The sequence below is a fragment of the Anas acuta genome, chromosome 16 (assembly GCF_963932015.1).
Source record: "Anas acuta chromosome 16, bAnaAcu1.1, whole genome shotgun sequence".
NCBI lineage: Eukaryota > Metazoa > Chordata > Aves > Anseriformes > Anatidae > Anas > Anas acuta.
The window spans coordinates 7,686,967-7,707,680 of record NC_088994.1 but is presented as its reverse complement, the minus strand read 5'-3'; the positions used below and the strand labels follow the sequence as shown (position 1 = coordinate 7,707,680).

Below are 20,714 nucleotides of genomic sequence, written 5' to 3'. Positions count from 1 at the left end.
CCTCTCCTGCTACAGCACCAAGCAGCAGCGCCCTTCCCAAGCCGCGTGCTACCCCCAGGCCAGCCTGCTGCAGGCTGTGCCACTGCCCTTACACACGCCTCCACCCCGGCTGCCCTGCCCTGCTCCTGCTGGCTGCCAGCGCTCACCTCGGAGGGATTCCAGCCTGTTATAAATCACAGCCCTCGGGGATACCGGTTCTTCGCAATCTGAGGTTAATCTACTTTGAAGAACGGTCTCTAGAGTTCAGACACCATCTGTAAGTCGACATCCCTCTCAATCATCTCCATGCTTCCCTGCGTTTGTGTCCTTTACGCCATCCCAAGAAACACTCCGGCACGGGAGGGAGAGAGAAGTGCCAGAAAGAAATTCATCGGTCCCTTGCATGCAAGCGCCTGGATTTCAGCAGCGCCAGGTCTGGCACCCCCGCAGCTACAGGCAATTCCTTCACACACGAGGGGACCCTCTCGCGAGCACCTGAAGCCCTGCCCAGACACGCTCAAAGTAAAATGCTACCAATAGCACACGCTGAGAAGCAGCCCCCTCTTGTCCCATTCCTTCCCTTCCTGCCAGCCCTGCCCAGAAGGGGTGCAGGGTGCCTTGCACATCGTCCCGCAGCCACCGGCCAGCTCCCGGCTGCTGGCACACGCCCGCGAGCATCCCCCAGGGACGGAGCGTGACGGCCGAGTGCCCGCTCCTAGGCAGAGCTGGACCTCGGAGCACACCGAGAGCCTTCAGCACAGACAGGGCAGCTGCAGGGCTCTCGTGGAACCGGGCTGCTCCCACACGGAGCACAGCCCCAGCACGTGTCCACGTGGGCTCAGCGAGCCGGGTGGCACCCACGTGCCATCACCTGCACCCAGCCACCCGCAGAGCCCCGCAGCCCAAACACCACCCTTCGCTCAGCAGAGCCTGTCCTGAAGCTGAGGAGCAGCATCAGGAGGGAAGCAGCGTGCTGTGCCTGCCAGGAACGGACACACAGGGCCTGCAACCCCATGCAGAGCCACACGGAGATGCAGGGCTCCTGGAGAGGCCACTTGGGGTGAAATCACAACTGTAGCAAAGAGCCTGAGCCCAGAGCAACCCATTCCTGCCTTCAGGTGCCGGATTCATGAGTCCATTCCTCACTCTGGAAAGACAACAAGAGGCTGGCCTGGCTCCTGCAATGTTATTCTCAGACAGAAATTCTCCCTCCCCGGAGCAAGGAGGCGGAGCAGGCACAGGGACCTGCCCACAAATCTGTAACCACTTCTCTGAAGAAATCAGGGTAACCGCAAACCTCAGCACCTTCGCAGTAAGCGCAGGCTTCGCTTCAGTCGGCCTCCCGCAGCACCGGCATGCCGAGAGCAAACAGCACAGCCTGCTGTCTGCGGCACGGAGAAACCTGCCGCGGTGCGGGCACAACACGGCATGCTGGGAAGAGCTCAGGTACCCCGGTGAGGGGCACCCTACAGGGACCAAGGAAGATCTCGGAGAAACGGGACTTTGCTTGCCCTAAGGCAGGGAGCAGCAGACAAATCAGAGACAGACGCCGTGCGCCCCCCGGGCACGCTGCTCTCCTGCCTGGGCTGTGTGAGCACAGGGCACAGCCGGGGTGCACCGCGCACATGGACTGAGACAGAACAGCAATCCCCAATTAATGAACACGAAACACTTCAGCTCGATTTTATTTTCACTCATTTTAATGTCAAGTACAACCCAAGTAGGTGAAGCATTCAGAGTTAGAGGTGCTCTGCATGCAGGACTTGGAAAAGTCAAGGCAGCAGCTAACACAGCCCGGCTACAGCAAAGCACTGCTGCCTGTTCCTGTTTCTAGAACTAACTTTAATTCTGCCTCAATGCATGCATATAACAAGGCAGTAATGTTTCCTAAGAAGCAGTACTTCCCCTACCTATATGGCAGGAAAGCGAAAAACCCCCTCGGGGATCACCCTTGCAACTTGACATCGCCCTTGCTCCTGCACGTAGCGTGCTAGCACATCGCTAATGCTGCAAGTCACCTTCAAAGACAGACATTGAGCATCTGCTACAGCACAAAATGAGAAACAGAAAGCACATAAAAGCATGGGAAAAACTTCTCTGCCTTCATGACTTCCGACAGAAGGTTTAACAACCGAAACGTTTTTGGAAGGAAACTGAATGATGCCCACATAACGAACAGGCATCACTAGCACAATGCTGAGGGACCAAAATTCTCAGCAGTGGCTGCTAACACGCAGCACCAGGTAGCTAGCTAGGGTCCTGCAATCACTGCTTCTTCCTTCAAACAACAGCAAACGTGAGAAACCTCCTGGGGGGTTCTCACATCCCGGGAGAGCTTTTGCAATCCTCAGGACTGTAACAGCTGCAGCTCCTATCAGCCCCAGGGCTACCTTCAGCAGGCCAGCGCGGTCCCCACCAGCAAGGAGGTGTTCCCATCCAGCAAGAGCTACACTCCTGTGCCAGAGCTCCCAGGCTGTAACGTAAACATGTGCTTCAGAAGCACACAAAACACCAAGGGGAAGACCCTTGCTCCTCTGCCTCCTGCCTGTGCCCCCTGGCAGCAGCACACAGCAGGCAGGGACGTGGTCTCCCCGCTGCAGCGCGCTGGGCCACTCTCACCTCCTTTTGCTCCAGTGCCAAACAGGGCTCCCCAGATCCCACGCTTCCACGGAAATGTTGAGGCAACACAAGTATTCTGCAAAGTCTTGCGCTGACAAGCTTAACTTCCAGCTGCTTTCAGCACAGGCACCCCAAAAGGAAGCAACGAGCTGCCTGCATCTCAGTCCCGACTTCCCATGACAACTTTGAGCCAAGAACCAAAGAGCCAGACAAGAATCAAAAAGTGTCACCAGAGGAGATCTGAACTTCATCTCAGCCATTCAAATACAACTGAAACAAGGCAAAAGCCAAACGGTTAAGACTCCTTACACTGCTGCAACAAGAGAACTGCACAAAGCTGGGGCAAAGACAGGACTAACAGAAAGGAGGGATCCCAGGAAACGCTGTGTGATGTGACATGCTGAACCCCTTAGGGAAGATGTTCCTATCATCATCAGACTGCTAACGAGCAGCCTCTCGTGTGGGGGAAACAGGGCTGGAAAATGTGCTGTGCACTCCCCAGCCAGGGCAACAGCTCATCGCCACGTTAACACCGCGCTGCTTGATCCATGCCCAACGCACCTCTGTGGGCACACCTGTGCTGCCCGCATTAAAAACAAGCTGCAACTGGAGAATCAGCTCCCTCACTGCTCACTTTTCTTTCCTGGACTGGAGGAGCACTTTGCTCCTGGCGGAGCTGGATTTGTGCTCGCTGCAGGCTGGAAATCCCCTAGAGGCAGCAGCACAGGAACAGCGTACAGCCCCTTCACCTCCAGGCAGCACCTCCTTCTGCACGGGGGTAAACCCTGATGCTAAGGACAGCCCAAAACCTCCTCGGTGCTGACCTCAGATCCCCAGTTCCCTGCAGGGCCCAGAGGCAGCAGCAGCCCGGCTCCCGAGCACTGATTTCTGCTCCCGCCCGGCTCCAGGCAGGGTGCGGGGACCTGCCTCCGACCCCGGAGCCCCGCTGCAGCACCCCAGGTATTTCCTTCTCCTCTGGTTGACTGGGCACAACCAATGTAACACTGCTAAAAATTAATAGCCACATATTGGCAGATTGCTAGGCTGCATACCAGATTTTCCCATATAAGGGAAAGTTGAAGGCATTGTCCTATCACACGGAAAACATATTGCACCAGCCCAAGATAATAGAAAGCAAAATCTGAATCTCCTCGTGTCACAAGCGGACATCCACAGCCCACGTCTGTCCCGTTTTGCTGTCAGTGTGGCTGGCTTTGCATGGCTCTGATATTCCAGCTGCTGGCTCGTGCCTGCGGAGCAGCAGGAGGCTGTTTGGGAGCGGCACGCAGCTGTGCAGGGCCCCGCGCCCCCGAGAGGAGTTTTTGGTGCCACCGCCACGCGGGCAGCACCAGGCTCACTGCCACCGTTCCCAGGGGGAGCACAGCTCCGTTTTCTTGTTATTTCAGGGTGCTGAGAAGCGGTCACATAAACCCCGCGTGCTGCCACCAACATGTGTGCAGCCAGCCTTGCCTCCCAGCTGCATGTCAGGCGGGCACCCTGAGCGTCTTCTCGCTGCTGAGAGCTGATCGCCTCCCCACCGCGGCTCTGCCTCCGGCTCCACGGAGCAGGATGAAGTCACCGACGTCGTCCCAAGCAGGAAACGGGGGATGAGAGGAGAAACTTTCACTGCCTCTTACACGAGCACGGAAAAGGAGCCCCCTCAACTCCCCTGAAGCCCAGAGAGGCAGCCAGCCCCTGCGTTTGCCAGCGTTTCTTTAAAATCATTTCCGAGGAGTCTCCCTGCACGTGCCTATTCCCCCGTCCCAACACACCAATATTCCTGCACTGAGGGCTCGCTCACAGCGCAAGGCTGATCAAACCTCTCCCTCCTGTGCAAGGGCAGGCTCCTCCTGCACACTGGTATGCAAGGTACCCGCTCTTCTCTTTGCTAAACTGAGACAGGCCAGGACGCCACTGCTGCATGCCAAAAACAAAGGGCTGCTTTGGTGGCCAAGCTCTCAACCTTGCCACCTCTCTACAACAAGCTCTCTTGCTTCTGCAAACTCTTCTTGAAATAACACAAACCATTAAAGTGAAACACTTTATATTAGCTACCTGTAAAACTTTATTGTCTTTAGAGAACCTCTTAAGGAGAAAATATGAAAGATCTCTGAAGGAAGATTAAATCTTAAAAATTACCGTAAGATTACACATCCAGAGGGGGGAAGAAGGTAAAGTTTTGCTTCCTGGTACAGAAACATGGTACAAAGCAGTCAGGAATCTAAGACAGTATTCTGAGAGCTCCCTAAGCCACTGCCCATCGGGGCTAACGCTGCCATACCCAAGGCCCGCCGCTCGACGACCAGCAGCTCAGAGCAGAGCCGGCCTCCCCTAACACAGGACAGCAGGTGGGTACATCAACTTTAGCAGAAAGGCACACACTGAGAAGCCAGACAGCAGCGCTCCAAAAGGTATTAGGGGACAGACAGCGGGAGCAGCGGTGTGAGAGCTGGCCTAGGCCCTCGGATTCACACAGGTTAATTTTTAACATGCCCGCTGCAGCCTGCGGCGAGGGGCCGCGATCGCCATCTCAGCACCAGCGAGATCGCCGCCTCTGTCTGAAGAAAGAGGACAACCTGCAGAAGCCGACAGCCACGGGCACAGGGTGGCCTTCAAACTTTTCTAAAGGGAAATCGCACCAAGACCAGTTTTTCTCCAAAGCCTCGTGTTGACTTTGGCTTTTATTTGAAGGATGGCGATACAGAGCTTCAGTTGTGCCACGCAGGGCACTCGCAGACGCTTTGACGGGATGCAACCCTACTGGCCAGCACGCTTCACAACTTGAAGAGCTCAAGGGTCAGCATCCAGGAGCAGGCTTCGGCAGCACACTGCCCACCTTCACAGCGGGGGACACCCAGAGGTACTCTCAGTGCTCCTGAAGGACCTGCAAGTTTCGACAGCTGTACTGATTCAGGGACGATAGGGAGAGCTACCTTCCCCAAAGCAAACAGACGGCAACACCAAGCTTTAAAGTGGAAGAGGAATCAATTTCCCACTTAAAAATTGGGAAATGAACCCTGAATGAAACCAGCCCTGCTGGAGGCCAGAAGCCTTGAGAGAAACAACCGATTTACTCCGGGAAGAATTAACTCCCAGAGCGAAAATATGCTGCTATTGCTTCATACCCCAACAGCTGGACCAAAACAACAATTTCTCTGCAAAGCAGTGCCGTCGAGAGCTCCCACATGAATGAAGTAAACAAAGGGCAAGGAGAGGCAAGAAGGCACCTATCCCTGCCCCATCACCTCCCAAAAGCAACACCAACACTCTGCTGTGTGAAGAGATTTAACATCGCTCAGCATTCCCTCTCCTCCAGCAGCACCCTAATCCAGCTGACCCCACCACGGTGACAAAGGTACAGGCAGCGGCTGCCGAATAGCTGCAAGCGAGCGGGTCAGGAATAAACAACTCCAGCTAACAAGGACACCCGCATCTGCCTGCCCACGGGGACCAGGGCTGGACGGGTGCTGGGGGCTCCTGCGCAGCTCCACGAGGAGCTGTAGGAGCACGGCCACTGACCCGCTGCCTGCACCCTCTGTGCCCTGAGGCGTCTGCTGCAATTCTCAAGCAGAAAGGGGAGAAATATAAAAAAAACGAGAAGGCTGGGTTTGGGGCCCAAATCACCCGAACCAAGCGAAGGAATAAACGGAGCCCTTTTCCGAGCAGAAGTGCTGACGAGCAGTGCCACAGCCCAGGCCTGCAGCAGCAGCTCTGGGCCTCCCGGTGCCCAACTTCGCCCTGAGTCCTGCGGCGGTGTCCGGAGGCCCCTCGCTGAGGTGTGTGTGGTGTGTGTGTGTGTGTGTGTGGCAGCGGGGCCGCCGATTCCTCCTCATTTTTTCCCCCACGTTTCGCTCCCCGCTGGCTCCCCGCAGCCCTCACCCCGCCGGCACCGGGGGCTCCATCCCGGCGGCTCCCCGGGGGCAGCGGCGCCGGGGCCTCCCTCAGCGTCACCCCCCGGCCTCGACGGCTCCGCGCCTCCCCCCCCGGCACCCCCCAGCCCCGAGCCCGCGGGGGCGGGGAGGGCCCCAAGGACGGCGCCGCGGCAGGGCCGGGGCCGGGGTCGGCGCCTCCGCCGCCAGCAGCCGCCGCCGCCGCCGCCTCCGGGCCCGCCGCCGCTCTCCTCGGTAGCGCCGCCCCGCTGCCGCCGCCGCCCCCCGCCCCGCCGCCGCCCCCCCCCGGCCGCGCCGGGCGGGCGAGCGCCAAAGTTCGGGGCAGAACTCACCTAAAATGGCTCCCCGGCAGCCCCGCCGCACACAGCCATTATTCGCTGAAGTTTAGCCCAGCACCCCGCAAGGACACCCGAACCTCGCCCGGGCCCGCCCCCTCCTCCCTCCCATTGGTCACCCGCCGCCTCTCGCCGCCTCCCATTGGCCGCCCGGCCCGTCAATCGCGCGGCGCCCGCGCCAAGCTTGGCTGCAGCGGCGCGGCCGCGGCCCGCTCCATTGTGCTGCTGTTTGCGCCCAGCCGAGCGCGGCGCCCATTGGCCGCGCCGCCGCCCCCGCGCGCCGCCCCCCGAGCCCGGGCCCGGGCCCTCGCCTGAGGGGCCCGGATGTGGGCGCCCTGAGGGGCCCGGGGCCGGTGGGGAGCCCCCGGGGGGGGGTTGTGAGGAGGAGCCCCCAGGGGGGTGTTGTGAGGAGGAGCCCCCAGGGGGGGGTTGTGAGGAGGAGCCGCGCTGCCCTCCCGCTGCTGGGTGTTGCTGTGGAGGTGCCCGTGCGTGCTCCGGGCCGGTTCGTGGCAGCGCCGCAGCGCAGCGCTGTTGGGGCTCCTGTCTCTGCTGAGGCAGGGCTGGGGAGCCCAGCGCAGCGCGGTCCTGGTGTGGCCACAGCGCCTGTGGGAGTGCTGGCCCAGGGCTGTGCTGTGCCATTGGGAGCCCTGGCGTGTCCAGGTGTGCTGTGCGGGCTGGCACCTTCCCTTTCTGCCTCCTGCCTTGCCCCAGCTCCTCTCCTTGCTACATGTTTCTCCACTGGCAGCGTGCTGTGGAGGCGCTTGCTGCTGAACGCACATGGATCAAACAGAAAAGGGGCAGCCCAGGGGTGCAGATCCATCAGAGAGCTGCACCCCTTCATCCGCCCCCATCCCACGCCTCTTGCGGGCCTTCTGCATGAGCCGTCACAGCCCTGTGTGCTTCCCCATGAGCCAAGGCTTCCTTCCCTAAGCGTTACCCTTTGTGCCATCTCGCTTGCTACCAGCCCACAACGTTACTCTAAACTTTTTTTTTCCTCAGCTGGTATCCCTTCAGATGCCATTTGTGGACTTTTCTGAGGTCTGACATTTACATTTTTGTCTTCATGCCACATTCAGCTTCTTGTTCTGCATATAGGACATCAACATGTGCAAAGTATTCCTCTCCACTGCCTTCTCTTTTCCCAAGCCCTTCCCATTCCCTCGAGCCATCAGCCATGCCTGTGCCTGATCTTTTCGGTTGCTTCCTGCGTTGGTCAACCTCTCACCAGCCAACGCTACCCTTTGCTATCCTCCCTCTGACCCCAGAGCAACACCTTGTTCTCTACAGGAACACCTATAAAGGTATCAATTAATTGATGCTTTATGATCAGAAAGCCCATGCAGCTTATTTTTATTTTGGGAGGAAGTTTTACACCTGTGTTACACAAGTACAGTTGTGCTGGTAGGAAGGGACCAGAGGAGGTTGTGTCAGAAACTTCCAGAGATTCCTTCCCCTCGCCACACTGGTGACAAACACAAGGTGGGATCTGCCATGGCTCTGCTTACCTGAGCATTAAACCCCTGTATGGCCGGGGATTCCCCCATCTCTGGTGTCCTGTGCCAGAGCTGCACTGTGCTCCCTGGAAAAGTGTTTTTCCTAACACCCCACTTGAACCTTCCAGGACATGAGCAGTTCGTTGTGCTAGCAACACCCAAACAGGATTGAGCACGTGCCCACACATCCCAACAGGGACGGTTCCTGCCTGGTTCCCTCACAAGGCCAACATGAGCTCCGTCATTGGATGGTCCCAGGACTTTTTTACACCAGTATTGGAAATCCAACCAGCCTCTCCAAAAAGCGGAATTAAATCCTGAGCTTGGCTATTCCCAAATCCTTCGGAGTACAGGATGTGACACCCTGTGAGTGCAGGACACTCAGCTGAACAAAGCTGGGGCCAAGCATCACCCAGAGCATAGACATAGTTCTGCCCAATCTTTGGGCTCATCATCCCCCCTCCCCAATATGAGCTGAGATGATAAAAAACAACTTTTGGCCTCTACAGGGAGGGAGAGTGGAAGTCCCCCCGGGCAAGCTGTTCTGGGCTCAGGACACCTCACCTCTCCTCCACACCTCGCCACGTGGAGGGGCTATCCTCGCCCACCGTGTGCTGGGGGAGCTGTGCTGGCCACGGCAGGCATGAGCCACCACCACTGCCCTGATACGCAGATTTGAACCATCCTGAAGAGGAAATGTGTTACTGTTACATGTTTACCTTAAATTAAATGTTAACTGGAATCAGGAGCAGCAAAATGCAAATGAAGGAGCTTGCTCGCAGCACCTGAACTAGGCAACAGTGACAAACACAAAAGAAAACAATGAGGAAATTGAAGAAATAACGTGCTTAGCTGGCTTTCACAGGAAGCCCATGGGGAAGGCAGCAGACTCCTGCCAGGGTCCAGCTCTTTGGGTGCCTGTGCCCTTCTCCTGGCTGGTGGCCTTGAAGCAGGAGAAGCAGCCCCATGTGGGAGCTGGCAGCCTCTGAGACCTGCTCCTGATTACAGTGAGGTCCTGAGGATTCCCAGCGTCTGCGGGGAGGTGGCCGCAGGCTGTGCAGAGGTTGGCAGCTGTGACCTGAACCGTGTCCCCCTTCACTCTAGCGGCTGTCCCCTGCTCCATGGCAGGAGGCTGTGAGTGGGCACCCAGTGGGACACGAGCCGCATGCTACCCGCCAAGGGCAGCGTTAACTCTCCCACTGCTGAGCGTGAAGAAGAGAGAAGCCTGAGCTGGCCGCCAGGGAAGGAGACCTTCCATTTCACTCCAGAAAATGTCACTGAAGGCAGCTGCAGCCTGGCAGTGACCATGCTGCTTCTCCCAGACAGGAGCCCCAGAGATTTCTGATTCCTGTTTAATATTCAGTGGCTGTGCAGATTGCCAGGACGCGGCTCCGTGCCGCAGTGCCTGCGGCCAGGCAGTGTGTGTGCACCACGGGGCAGGTGGCCCTCGGGCAGCCTGGGGACAGGTTCTGATGGGGAAGGAAGGTGTCTCTTGAGGCAGAAGAAATCCCAGGCATTTCCAGGCTAGGCTCGTCTTCGTGCAGGGAGGGACACTGGTGCTGTTTGTGAGAGGCCACCTGGGCGCTGCTGAGCCCGGGGTGCTGGGTCTCCGTCCATCTCACAGGCTGGGACAGCACCCAGCAACACCCAGCAGCAGGGCAGCCAGTCCACAGCTCTCTCTGGAATTGTGTGGAGAGGTCATTAACGGATTAATTATCTGCTGCTGGATTTATTTATTTTTTTATTTATTTTCAGTACAAAGACCCAGGGCTTTGTCCACCCCAGTACATCAGCCTCAACCACCGATCGTAGCAGCTCTATGCATGTTGTGGCTGCCTGTGCACATCTTGAGTCCTTCACTTCCCTGTTTTTGGGGTGGTTCACATGTCCCTGGTGGTTATCTGTGGTTTCTACAGGCTGGTGGCCCTACAGAGGCCCTGGAGCCGTGCCACACTGAGAAGTTTGTGTTGCAGGAGGATGTACCAGCCCTTGCTGTTGATATTGTTGCATCCCCAGGGCGGAGGCAGATTTGCTGCTTGTGCTGGTGGCCCTCCCAGTGCACAGGTCCATCTGCAGGAGCCATGGTGGAGACAGGAGCCAAGGAGAGGAGGGGGAGACTGTTGGGCTATATTGGCAGAAGAAGCCTCACTTGTGTTTACAAAGGTCTTTTAGGAAGATTTTTCATGGGAGCTCTTGATGGTGAGCTGGAAGGGCGGCCTGCTTTTGGATAGAATTTGAAGGAGACTGCTGGCGCAGTGAGCTACGAGTACCAGCTCAAAGTCCCCGCTGCATTTTGGAAGTGCATCTTTCATGGCTTGGCTACCGCTTCAGTGGGGGAGCCTGACGTGGCAGCGTCCTGTGCCCAGGAAGAGGGGCCAGAGCCAGTGCAGCGAGAGGGAGGGGGATCACCTGCCCCACAGGGCCATGTGCCTGCCCGCACAGAGCCTCAGGCAGCCAGGGTGGGGAGTGACACATTTTTAGCCACCCTGCAGACAGTGCCGGGTCCCTTGGGAATTAAACAGTGGCATCATGCAGGCAGGATTCAGCAGCACGCACGCCACGCTGGCTGCTGCCAGGCTGGGTGACAAGTGGGAGGCTTAGGGTTGCATACCCAGATTGCACAGCCATGATTTTAGGGAGCCTGTTGAACAGCCCTGAAGCTGGAAACTCCTGGTTCAAGGACAGGTTTTCCTTGGATGTGTTTTTTTTTTTGAGGAAATTCCCCTGCCTTCGGGAGCTTGGGCAGGGCCTGTATCAGATAAACCACATGATTGCTTTTGTAAATTTTCCCGTACTTTGGCTTTGCCACCACAGATTATTGATAGCAGAGAAGAAAGTTTGGGGAGCTCCCAGGAACGGGCAATTTCACGGCCAGGCCCCCGAACCATCGTGATACCCTGGCACCAAGCTGCTGCCCGGAGCTGTTGCTCACCCCACAGATATGCACGTTGCATGAATTACACGGGGAGTTTTGTGTCTACAGAGAACTTACCCTCGGTCTTCTTTCAATGCTGCTCTGATGCACCTGCACCCCCAGGCCGGTGGTGAGGTGCATCCTGCCCCGTGCTCCTGGGAGCTGCCGGCCTCGGGCAACCCCTCACCGCCCCTTGGATGAGTGCAAATGCCACTGCCCGGAGGGATGGCTGTGACTTAGTGTCTGCTCAAGGTTTGTGGTCCTGTTGCTTCAGACCCACTGGCTCAAAGGTGCTCCTAATCATTCCTCCAATTAAGGAGAAGGTGCTTAATGTGCTGCTCGTCATTATCCAGGCCGCCGGAGCATCCATTACCTGCCCCTCGAGTGGGCTCTGTTCATCTTGTGCCTGGAACTGAAAGAGAACTGCTGGCCAGGACCACCCTGAGCACAGACAACAGCGATAATTTAACAAATCCATGCTGTAAAGCCCCCAGCACTTCACGCAGAGTTTCTTCTTCCAGCACTTCTCCCCTTGCAGACTCCATTTGATTTAACTTCCAGACAGGTCTCCTGGTGGCTCTCCTCCACCTCTTCTGTGTGATGGGCTCTGCTGCCCACGTGAGCTTCTCCTGCTTTCTTTTACCCAAAATGCTCATTTCTGTGGCTGCTCCCCATTCCTGGGAGCTGCTTTGCTGCTGTGCAGCTAACCAGAATGGGGCTGGTGCGGCCCTGTGCTCCCTGCAGACCCTGCCTGCCCCTTGGATCTCTGTGGCCTTGCCTTCGCTCACAGGACTACCTGGTTGCTCCTCTTTTTTTTTCTTTTTTTCATGGTGTGAAGCCAGTCAGGTCTTTAAGGATTTTTTTTTTTTTCATATATTTTTATCCAGAAATGTAAAATCCTAGAAAAGAGAGAACCTTCGGGACCAACTAATGCTCTTCTGTCCAACTTCTCCTTGGAACCTCACTGGTGGACACTCCACTCCCTTACCCTCCTCATCACGGGGAAGATTTTCCCAGCATCTACCTTGCATTTCTTCATGATAATTTAAGCCTGTTTCTCCTTGTTTTATTCAGCATGGGCAGATTAATCCTTTCCTCTTTACAGGAGTCATTTGCATTCCTGCAGACAGCTGCACCAGCCCCCTCTGCTCTCTCCTACCAATTAAGCAGTCCCACATCTTGCAGTTTTTCCTTGCTGGTCATGTTTTCCAGGTCTCTGACATCCTCCTCTGGACTCTCTCCAACTGGCCCAAAGGGCATTGTCCAGGCGTAGCTGCCATCTCCTGCTGCTCTCAGTGCCACGGTGAGAGGCAGCGCTGCTCACAGCATCCTCCTGCCAGCCTCCCTTTGCTCTGCCATGATTCCCCCGGAGTCACAGCTTCTTTCCCCTAAAATCCATCCTTCTCTTTTTGCTCCCCATTTCTTGTTTATGCAATTGCCTGTTTGTGCTGAAGTGCCAACGGCATTTATCTTCACTGCACAGCATCTTCTTCCCTGAGACTATTTCTCTAATGTGTCAGCAGCGGAGGCGTGGAGGAATATTTTGTGATTAGGAGCCTGCCTTCCGACATGCTTCCCATTCTTCCTATCTCCATATTTTGTCTGCAAGTTTGAAAAGCCTGTCCTGTATCCCTTTATCTCACTTGCTGGTCGCTGAAGCCTGGTGGTGCTTATCTGGGCTGGGGACAGTGCTCATCTTATTGCAGGTTTAGGCAGAATGTGATCTGTAACTTGCTTATGAGCTTTTTTTACGAAGCAGTGTCAAACATCAAGATACATACCGCCAGTCCAGTTCTTCTGTCAAAGCAGGACAAGTGATCGGCTCATCGCAGTCTGCCCATCAGCAGCCTTTGCTGGCAGCTGCTCCACGGCCGCTGCCCCGCAGGCGCTGGGCCTTGCTGCCCGGTGTGGAGGCTGCGTCCCAGGGCCGAAGCCAACCTGAGCACTCCGAAGGTTTCTCCTTTTCTGAGAGCCACACAGCATCACCCTGCTGCCCCTGCCCTGCCCCAGCTCCTCTGCACGGCCCCATGAGGCCAGCCTCCTGTCCAGGCGTCCTCATCAGCCTCCCACTGCTGCTTGGTGCAGCCTCACTCAGCCAAGCACAGCAGAGGCTGGCGCAGCGAGGCCGTGTGCTGCTCCAGTGCTCCGCTATCCCCTGCCTGTGGCTTTCCCCTCTTCCTCACATCCATCAGCCCTCCCCCTTCTTCCGCACACACTCATCGCCTTGCTTGCTGAATCATTTTTTTCCTTTTTGGTATTTTTTTTTTCCTTTGCCTGCCTTGATTTTGCCTTACAAGTTGTTGCATTTACATTCAGACCCACCAGCCTGCTTCCTGTTTGCTCCCCAGCCAGGAGCCAAGTCTCATACTTTGGAGAAAGCCTGCGGTGCATGCACCCTGCCATCACAAGGCCTTCGAGGTGCTCTCCTGTAGCATCCTCATAGCCAGACCAGCAAGACAAGGACACAGAAACACCAGCTATGGGCAGGTTGGCTGCAGTGTCAGACCCTGGGGTACCCAGGAGCAGAAGCCACAAATGGGCACAGGGAGCTGAGACGTGGCATGAGGACAGGGTTTTTCCCATGAGGGCGGTCAGACCCTGGCCCCAGACTCAGAGAACTTTGTCAAGGCAAGTTTCAAACATCTTCAAGGACAGAGAGCCAAAGAGACCCGTTCTGACCATCCCTGCTCTGAGACATTCCCAGAGGTCCCTGTCCTTAGCTCAGAGCTCTGTCTCTTCTCCTTCACAAGACAAAGGTCTCCTTCATGTCTTGGCCGTGCTAAGCCAATTTATCCCCCCCACTGCTGCATCCACACCCGGTACGTCAGACACAAACCCAGACAACTTTTTCTTCTACTTGTCTCTTATCTGCTGCTAATGCCCTGGAAGTGTTTTCTGGGCACTGTCACCTGCTGTCCTCTCTCGCACTGGCTGCTCGGGAAGGGAAGTTTTCCATCCCTGCCATGCCCTGGGTTTGGCTGAGCCAGGCCGTCTCACTTGAAGCCCCTCCACATGCCCCAGAGCCACTGGCAGCGTGGCATCCAGGTTCTCCCTGGAGCGCAGAGAGAGGGAGTGCAGAACGTCTTCATCCTTAATATACAAAGCAACACATTCCTCCCTAATCCCCTGCCCGTCTTTCCAGAACAAGCGGCATCCTCTGGTATTAATATTCCAGTCATGTGGCTTAGCCCACCAAGCCTTTGTTATGCCAATTAAATCATAATCTTGATCATGCATTAAGACTTCCAGCTCCTTTTGTTTATCCCTCGCCAGCACACCGACGCAGAAGCCGTTTGGCAGCTTGACCCCCCCCCCCCAGTCCTCTCATGTCCCCAGGGGCTGCATGTGAAATGCCACCTCCCGTAGCACAGGCAGCTCCTCCCAGCCACCGGCGCTGGCCAGGACCTCACCGTGGCCCCACGGGGATGTGGGTGGCTGTGCCTCAGTGGCACCACTCTTTGTCTGTTTCCTCATGCCATGCCCATGCACTAGGAGCCTGGCATAGGAGCCCAGCTGCTGCCCCCCCCCAGCTGTGTCCCAGAGCCACAGGATCACAGAATGGCTGAGGTCAGGGGCACCTGGTGCAGCCCGTCTGCCCCAAAAGGGCCGCCTGCAGCAGGACTGTGTCTGGGGTAGGTCGCAGCCTCCTGCAGCACCGAGGCTTCCCAGGTGCTGCACGTGATGCAGGAGGAAAGTGGCATGAGCGCTGCACCCATTTTTTCCTCACACTATCAGTGCCAAACAGGAGACGGAGCAAGGCTGCCCTGAATGCTGGGGTGGCAGAATGAAGGCGAGCAGCAAGCACCAGCGCCTGGACAACATCTTGCTCCTTGAAGTGGTCTCAGGGGTGCTGAAGAGCCAGAGGTGACTGGGGGCAGAGGTGATACCAGTCCGTCCTTTGGCCTTAGACCTGCATGGGGTAGCCAGGGGGACGAGGCCTCTCTCAGGGCCCCTTTGTGCTGACTGCAGAGCACCGCGGTGTGAGGTAAGGTGTCCCTGTAAGTGTGCACATGAAACAATAACGAGAGCCAAACCCACTGTGCACAGCCAGTTCCCAGCACAGAGAAAGGTTTGGGTTCTTCCAGACACAAGGCAACACTTCAGCATGTGAAGGGCCTGATGCACATCCTAGTTCTGGACACATCTCCCCTGGGTTCGAGTCCTCTCCCAGTGCAGCTGAGGCCCCAGACACCACTGAGCTGTGCAGCGGCACCAGCCCCTTCCTGAAGCAGCTCCTTGCTCTGTTTTATCCCACCCTGTGGGGCTGAGGCACGGCTCTTCCAGAGCAGCTGAGTTACTTCTCATTGCCCAGAGGCAAGCGATCTCAGCAGAACCCAGGGAAATCAATGGTGCAAAGGAAAAATAGCTCATTAAACAGCCATAAACACAAATGCGAGGATCACTCACATCCTACCACTGCATCCATACAAACATCTGCTTGGCTTCCCAGATCGGCCCGGAAGGGAAACTGGTGAACGGGCAGTGGCACGGGGCAGCTTTGCCAGGCTCCCTGTGCTCCATCAGCACCTGGAGTGCCAGAAACCCCCTCCACACCCCACTGAGCATGGCTTTTGGGAGCTGCTCAGCACAGCACAGGAGCACTGCCGGGGTCCTGGCAGTACAGCCACACCAGGGCAGGGCAGTGCAGATGCACCAGCCCCATCCCACCCAAAGTGGGCATCGCCCTCCACCACAAGGCGTCCATAACCTGTTCTCACCCCAATGAACCTTCCTTCAGCTGCAGTGCTTGCAAAGTGCTGCTGGGCCAAGCTGGTACACATGGAATCAGGGTGTTCCCAGGACCAGGAGGCTCCTTTCTCCTGCCCTGGGGCTGGGAGCACACCTTTAGGCATCATCAGCATCCTGAGCCACTGTGCTGTGTGCCTGCACCAGCCTGGGGCTATTCTTGCCTCCTCCAGGAGGAAGAGACTGGAGGGGAAGAAGCCTCTGGTTATTTAGCCCAGCAGCAAGGACAATGTGTGTCAGCTCATCAGCCACTTGCTACTGCCAGGCTCTGCCACCAGCTGTTTAATGCAGAAAAAACTTGTGTCGCAGTCTGCATCAGGACCAGCTGGCAGACGAAACCCTTTTGTGGGTCCTCAAAACATGTCCATAGCATGCAGAGGGACACAGGAGGTCTGGGGCTCTGGCCAGTAGCCACCCCATAAAATCCAGCAGGGACGGGAGCTAGGGGCTGCCCAGGGAGACTTGCGAGAGCCCTCAGGAGCACCCAGAAGTGGAGGGGAGGTGTGAGCTGGAGATGAGAGGCTGAGGCTGAAGCAAAGGAGAAGGTTCTCCCTCCCTGAGGACCTTCAAACTGCTTGGTGAGTGTGGACTCCATCCTTGGGGGGGTTTCAGGTCCAAGCTGGATAAATCCCTGAGCACCCAGTCTGGTCCCACTGCTGACCCTGGATGACGGAGCCTGAGGGCCCAGCCTGAGCTGCCCCTGGGCCTTCAGGCCGGGGTCTCTTCTGTAAAAGAACAGGGAAAGGAATAATGAGTGAGTATCTCAGGTCTCATATTTTACTGCAACAATTCTGTCATTGAGCAGGATGTTGAATAAGGAGAGTTTCCTCTCTCCAGACACGACAGCAAAACTTATGTTCATTTTTTCTTGAAGCAGTAAAACAATCTGCTCCTTTTACAGGAGTTATAGAAAATTTTAGGGAATAAAAATAAATTGAAAGTCTCATTGCTTCATTAGAAAGCCTTTCAATCCAACACAACTGTGTAGCTGAAATTGATGGCACTAAATACTTCCCCAATACTACTCCCTGGGAGCAGCACTGCCCGCTGTGCTTCCCCACACCCTGGTCCCCCAGGAGAGCAACTTGGACAGAGGTGCCCTCGTGCCACCGCATCCAGACGCTTGTGGGAGTGCGTGGCACTGAGCCCGGCACCAGCACAAGGGAGGCAAGCAGCTGGGCTGGGCTGGAACTGGGGTCTTGTCCCTTGGGGGGGACACCTCAGTGGTGTCTGTAGGAAGGAGGGTGGGAGGAGAGGGTGGTTTGGGGCCTGAGAAAAGAAGCTGCAGGGAGGGCTGGGGCAGTGTGAAAGCAAGCCAGAGAAACTTCAAAGGCGTATTTTGAAGCAAGAATGAGGGCTTGTGACAGGACCGGTTGAGCAGGTAGCAGGGAATGGGGGCATGAAGAGCACCTGGCTGGGGTGAGGGTCCAAGGAGTGCCTGAGCTGGGGGATTGGGGGGGGGGGGGGGGGGGGAGGAGGCACAGGCAGGGGTGTGCATGCTTCAGGGTGCCCTCTGTAATTTTAAAGATTTTGGAACATTTGGAAAATAAATAAATAAAAACAAGCAGCCAAGCCAGGCATTCTTCACCGTGCCCCAACAGCTGGGGCTCAGCAGCTGAAGCCTCCCCCTCAAACACTGACGGCTTTGATAGCCCTGCATCCAACATCCCTGTGAGCACCATCCCTGTGTGCAGCACCCCCTTGTGCACTGTCACCTGTGCTCACTCAGGCTGTGGCTCTGTGGAACCTCTAACAGAGCTAAGGTTCATAAACCATTGTGAAGGGCTGCCTCACTGAGAGGTTTGACCCCTTGTGACCAGCAGCCTGTGTTGTGTTCCAGGCAAGCAGATATTAATAAGACCCAAGTCTGGAGCAGAAATGCCAATGCCGGGCAGTGAATCACTGTCCTGGCCTTTTCCAAAGCTGGGGCTTTCTGCACTTTTTGATGGCACTGATGCTTATTAACATTACCCCTTTAGGGAAACTTCGAGCAAGATCTGCCTGAAAGCCAGCCTGGAAATGCCTCCCTAAGATCTCTTCTGCTCTACAATCAAGGAAGGCACAATCATTTCCAACGCCACAAAAAAAAACACAGCTCAGTATTAAATCTTCCCTTGATACATTCATAAATCCACAGTTTGGGGTTCCTATTTGGAAATCTGGAAGCAAAACCTTGGAAAAATACTTCAGCAAAAGTGAATTGAAGGGAGAAGGAGGAGGAGGAGCACACTGTGAACCCCAGCGCAGTGCCTGTGGCTGCAGCATGAAGCCTGTGTCCTGCAGGGCAGGGGCTCCCTCCTGGCCCAGTGCTGCTGGGCCCCTTGGTCAGGCCTTCGGGGACGGATTAAGGAAAGGAGCAGGGCTGGGATCCCATGGCCACCTGGGGCCCCTCTGTCTCCCTGGGGGTTTGGCTTTAGGGCCAGTGAGGGGCACAGGCACCTGCTCTGCTTCCCAGGCCCGCATCCCACCCCGCTCAGCACCCGGCCTTGGGGCCCTGGGCTGCGGCCACCTGTGGGGACTGAAGGCAGCAGCCCTGAGCGTGCCCCAGCCCTGCCGGGGGTGCTGGGTGGTGGTGTGAGGGATGTTGCTGCTCAGCCCCAGGGTCTCGCTCACTGCCCTGATGAGAAGCAGTAATTAGGCTGCTCCTCTCTGCCCTGCATTCTGTGCAGCTGGTAAGGCGGTGCACAGTGTCACAGGAAGCAGTTCGGGCCCTGCTTGTCACAATGTGGGTTTTCTCCTCTCTCCCCGGGATTTGGGCAGAGGAGGATGAGGACAGAAGGACCAGCTGGCAGCTCGGCACACCGAGCTGCCTGGCTTTGCGTGTGCCCCCTCCAAAACTGTGTCCGTCAGCTCACCAGGGGTGCCACAGCCTGCAGGCTCCTCTGCTTGAAGTTTTGGTCCTCTGTTGCATTACTCCCGGACACGAATGGACCATGTGAGCTCATCCCATCCCATTTACACTGCCAGCCCCTCCTTTTCAAAACCCATACTGCCCAATAAAGCTTGTGGTCCACGGCAGATTTATTACACGCGTTTATACTGTCATTGCATAGCTCTTGCTGCCTGGCCTGTGGCCCATCAGCCCGGCTGCACACGCTGTGCCCGGCAGCACCTCAGCAGTGGGGTTCTGTCACCTTCTTTCTCCTGCAAGGCTCAGAGGACAGGGAGAGGCAGGGCAAGGGGGCCCAGCCAGGACAGCCTAGAGGCACTGGGGGTGAATCTGGGAAAAGCTGCGAGACCTCGCTGCTCTTGGTTGTGTCTTGTGTCCCCGTTCCCATGTGGGACACCAGCAGCGTGGGTGTCCTCAGCAAAAGATGCCCTCTTGCTCCAGTGTCCTTCCTGTAGACTTTCATACAGGACCTTGCTCTGGGGACTGCTCCAAGCTCCAGTGCCCACCAGTTCCCACTGTGACTGGATCTCACCAAGGCCGTGGTGTCCCCAGTGGCTGTGTCAGCTCCCTCATGAGGTCTCATCTCCTGCAGCACGAGCACAGGAGGCAGCATGAGGCATTGGAGATGCCCTCACCTCCAGCACAGCCCCCTTTGGACCTGTAAGCTGAAAGCAAGCACCGCTATGACCAGCCTCAAATCCCTCCCATCCCTCTGAGTCATTCTACAGCTGTAACAACCCGTGTGTCATCCTGCCATTTCCCCACCTTATTTACAGCTGTGATTTAAGAGCTTAAAGGTTGAAGGGAGCAGAAGCATCCTCTGCCCATCCTGCCCATGCTGGGAAGGGTCCCAGCTGCCAAAACAGAGGCTGCAAGCTGTAAAAGCACCACCAGCTGCCTCCCGCCACTGAGTGAGAGGATGGAAATGAGCTCTGGGGGCAGTGCAGGAGGGAAGTGCTAACAAACCCATTCTGCTGCAGATTTACGGTGCAGCACTCAGGCAGAGCCAGCCCACGATGTCTCCCAATGGGGAGCACCTGGGATGCAGGTGGGGAGCACAGCACCTTGCCAGCACTGCCAATTAATTTCAAATAGTGCTGCTACCAGCATGTGGGGTCCTCCCAGCACAGGCTACCCCTCCAGGCAGCTCCAGGCAAGTGGCAGCTCTGCAGAAAGCTGCTTCTCCAAGGCAAACTCTGCGTCAGCTGGAGGACTTTGCTCCCCTCCATATTTTTCCAGCTATATGCCCAGCGATGGAGGGGATGGAGCAGAAGAAAACCTGGGGAAGAAAACCCATCAAGTCCTCCACAGGGATGTTGCTGGAGCATCAATGGCACCTTGGTGCCCTGAGCTCGCTCTCACTGAATTTTTTTAGGAGCAACAAGCCTCTGAAGAAAGCTGGGGGGGAGGTGTGTGGGGGGGACAGAGACTTGGGGCTCCACCGAGGGCCTCTTTGCTGCCTCTCCAGAACCACAGTCTCTCCTTCAGCCCCCAAGGACAGAGCAGAAGCAGCATTTCTGCCCTCTGCGCCGATGATTCCTTGAGCACCCTGCTACATTTTCTAGTGGTGCAGAACCAAATGCTGCTGGGCTGTGCAGGATGCCTGAGCCGAGGAGGCCCTTCCCACAGCCACCCGGCATCCTGCAGGGCCCAGCCAGCAGAGCACAAGCTCAGCAGTTCCGGGGCTCTCCTGGGGCCATGGGTGGGCTCCGTGCTGCTCAGGAGAGGACACCCCCTGCCCTGGTGCTGCAGGAAGACCCTCCCCAGGCCTGCCCATCCATTGCCCTCTTTTTTCATCTTCCCCTCCCTATCCCCTGTTCTTTTGTGTCCTCCACACATCATTTCTCC

The 20,714-nt window shown here is 56.7% G+C and overlaps 1 protein-coding gene and 1 long non-coding RNA gene across 2 annotated transcripts in view; both read right to left on the bottom strand.

The window, feature by feature from the left end:
• Positions 1–6,969, bottom strand: part of CHD6 (chromodomain helicase DNA binding protein 6) — a 67,231-nt gene extending 60,262 nt beyond the window's left edge. The window contains exon 1 of the mRNA XM_068700406.1: positions 6,821–6,969. The gene's annotated coding sequence lies outside the window, so the exon portion shown is untranslated. The remainder of the gene's footprint in view (positions 1–6,820) is intronic.
• A 9,436-nt stretch (positions 6,970–16,405) lies between these two features.
• LOC137865378 (uncharacterized) lies at positions 16,406–19,850 on the bottom strand. Its single transcript, XR_011101878.1, has 2 exons — positions 19,337–19,850; positions 16,406–16,701 (listed from the first exon to the last, which is right to left on the bottom strand). It is a non-coding gene; the product is annotated as an uncharacterized lncRNA (long non-coding RNA).
• Positions 19,851–20,714: the final 864 nt, after the last annotated feature.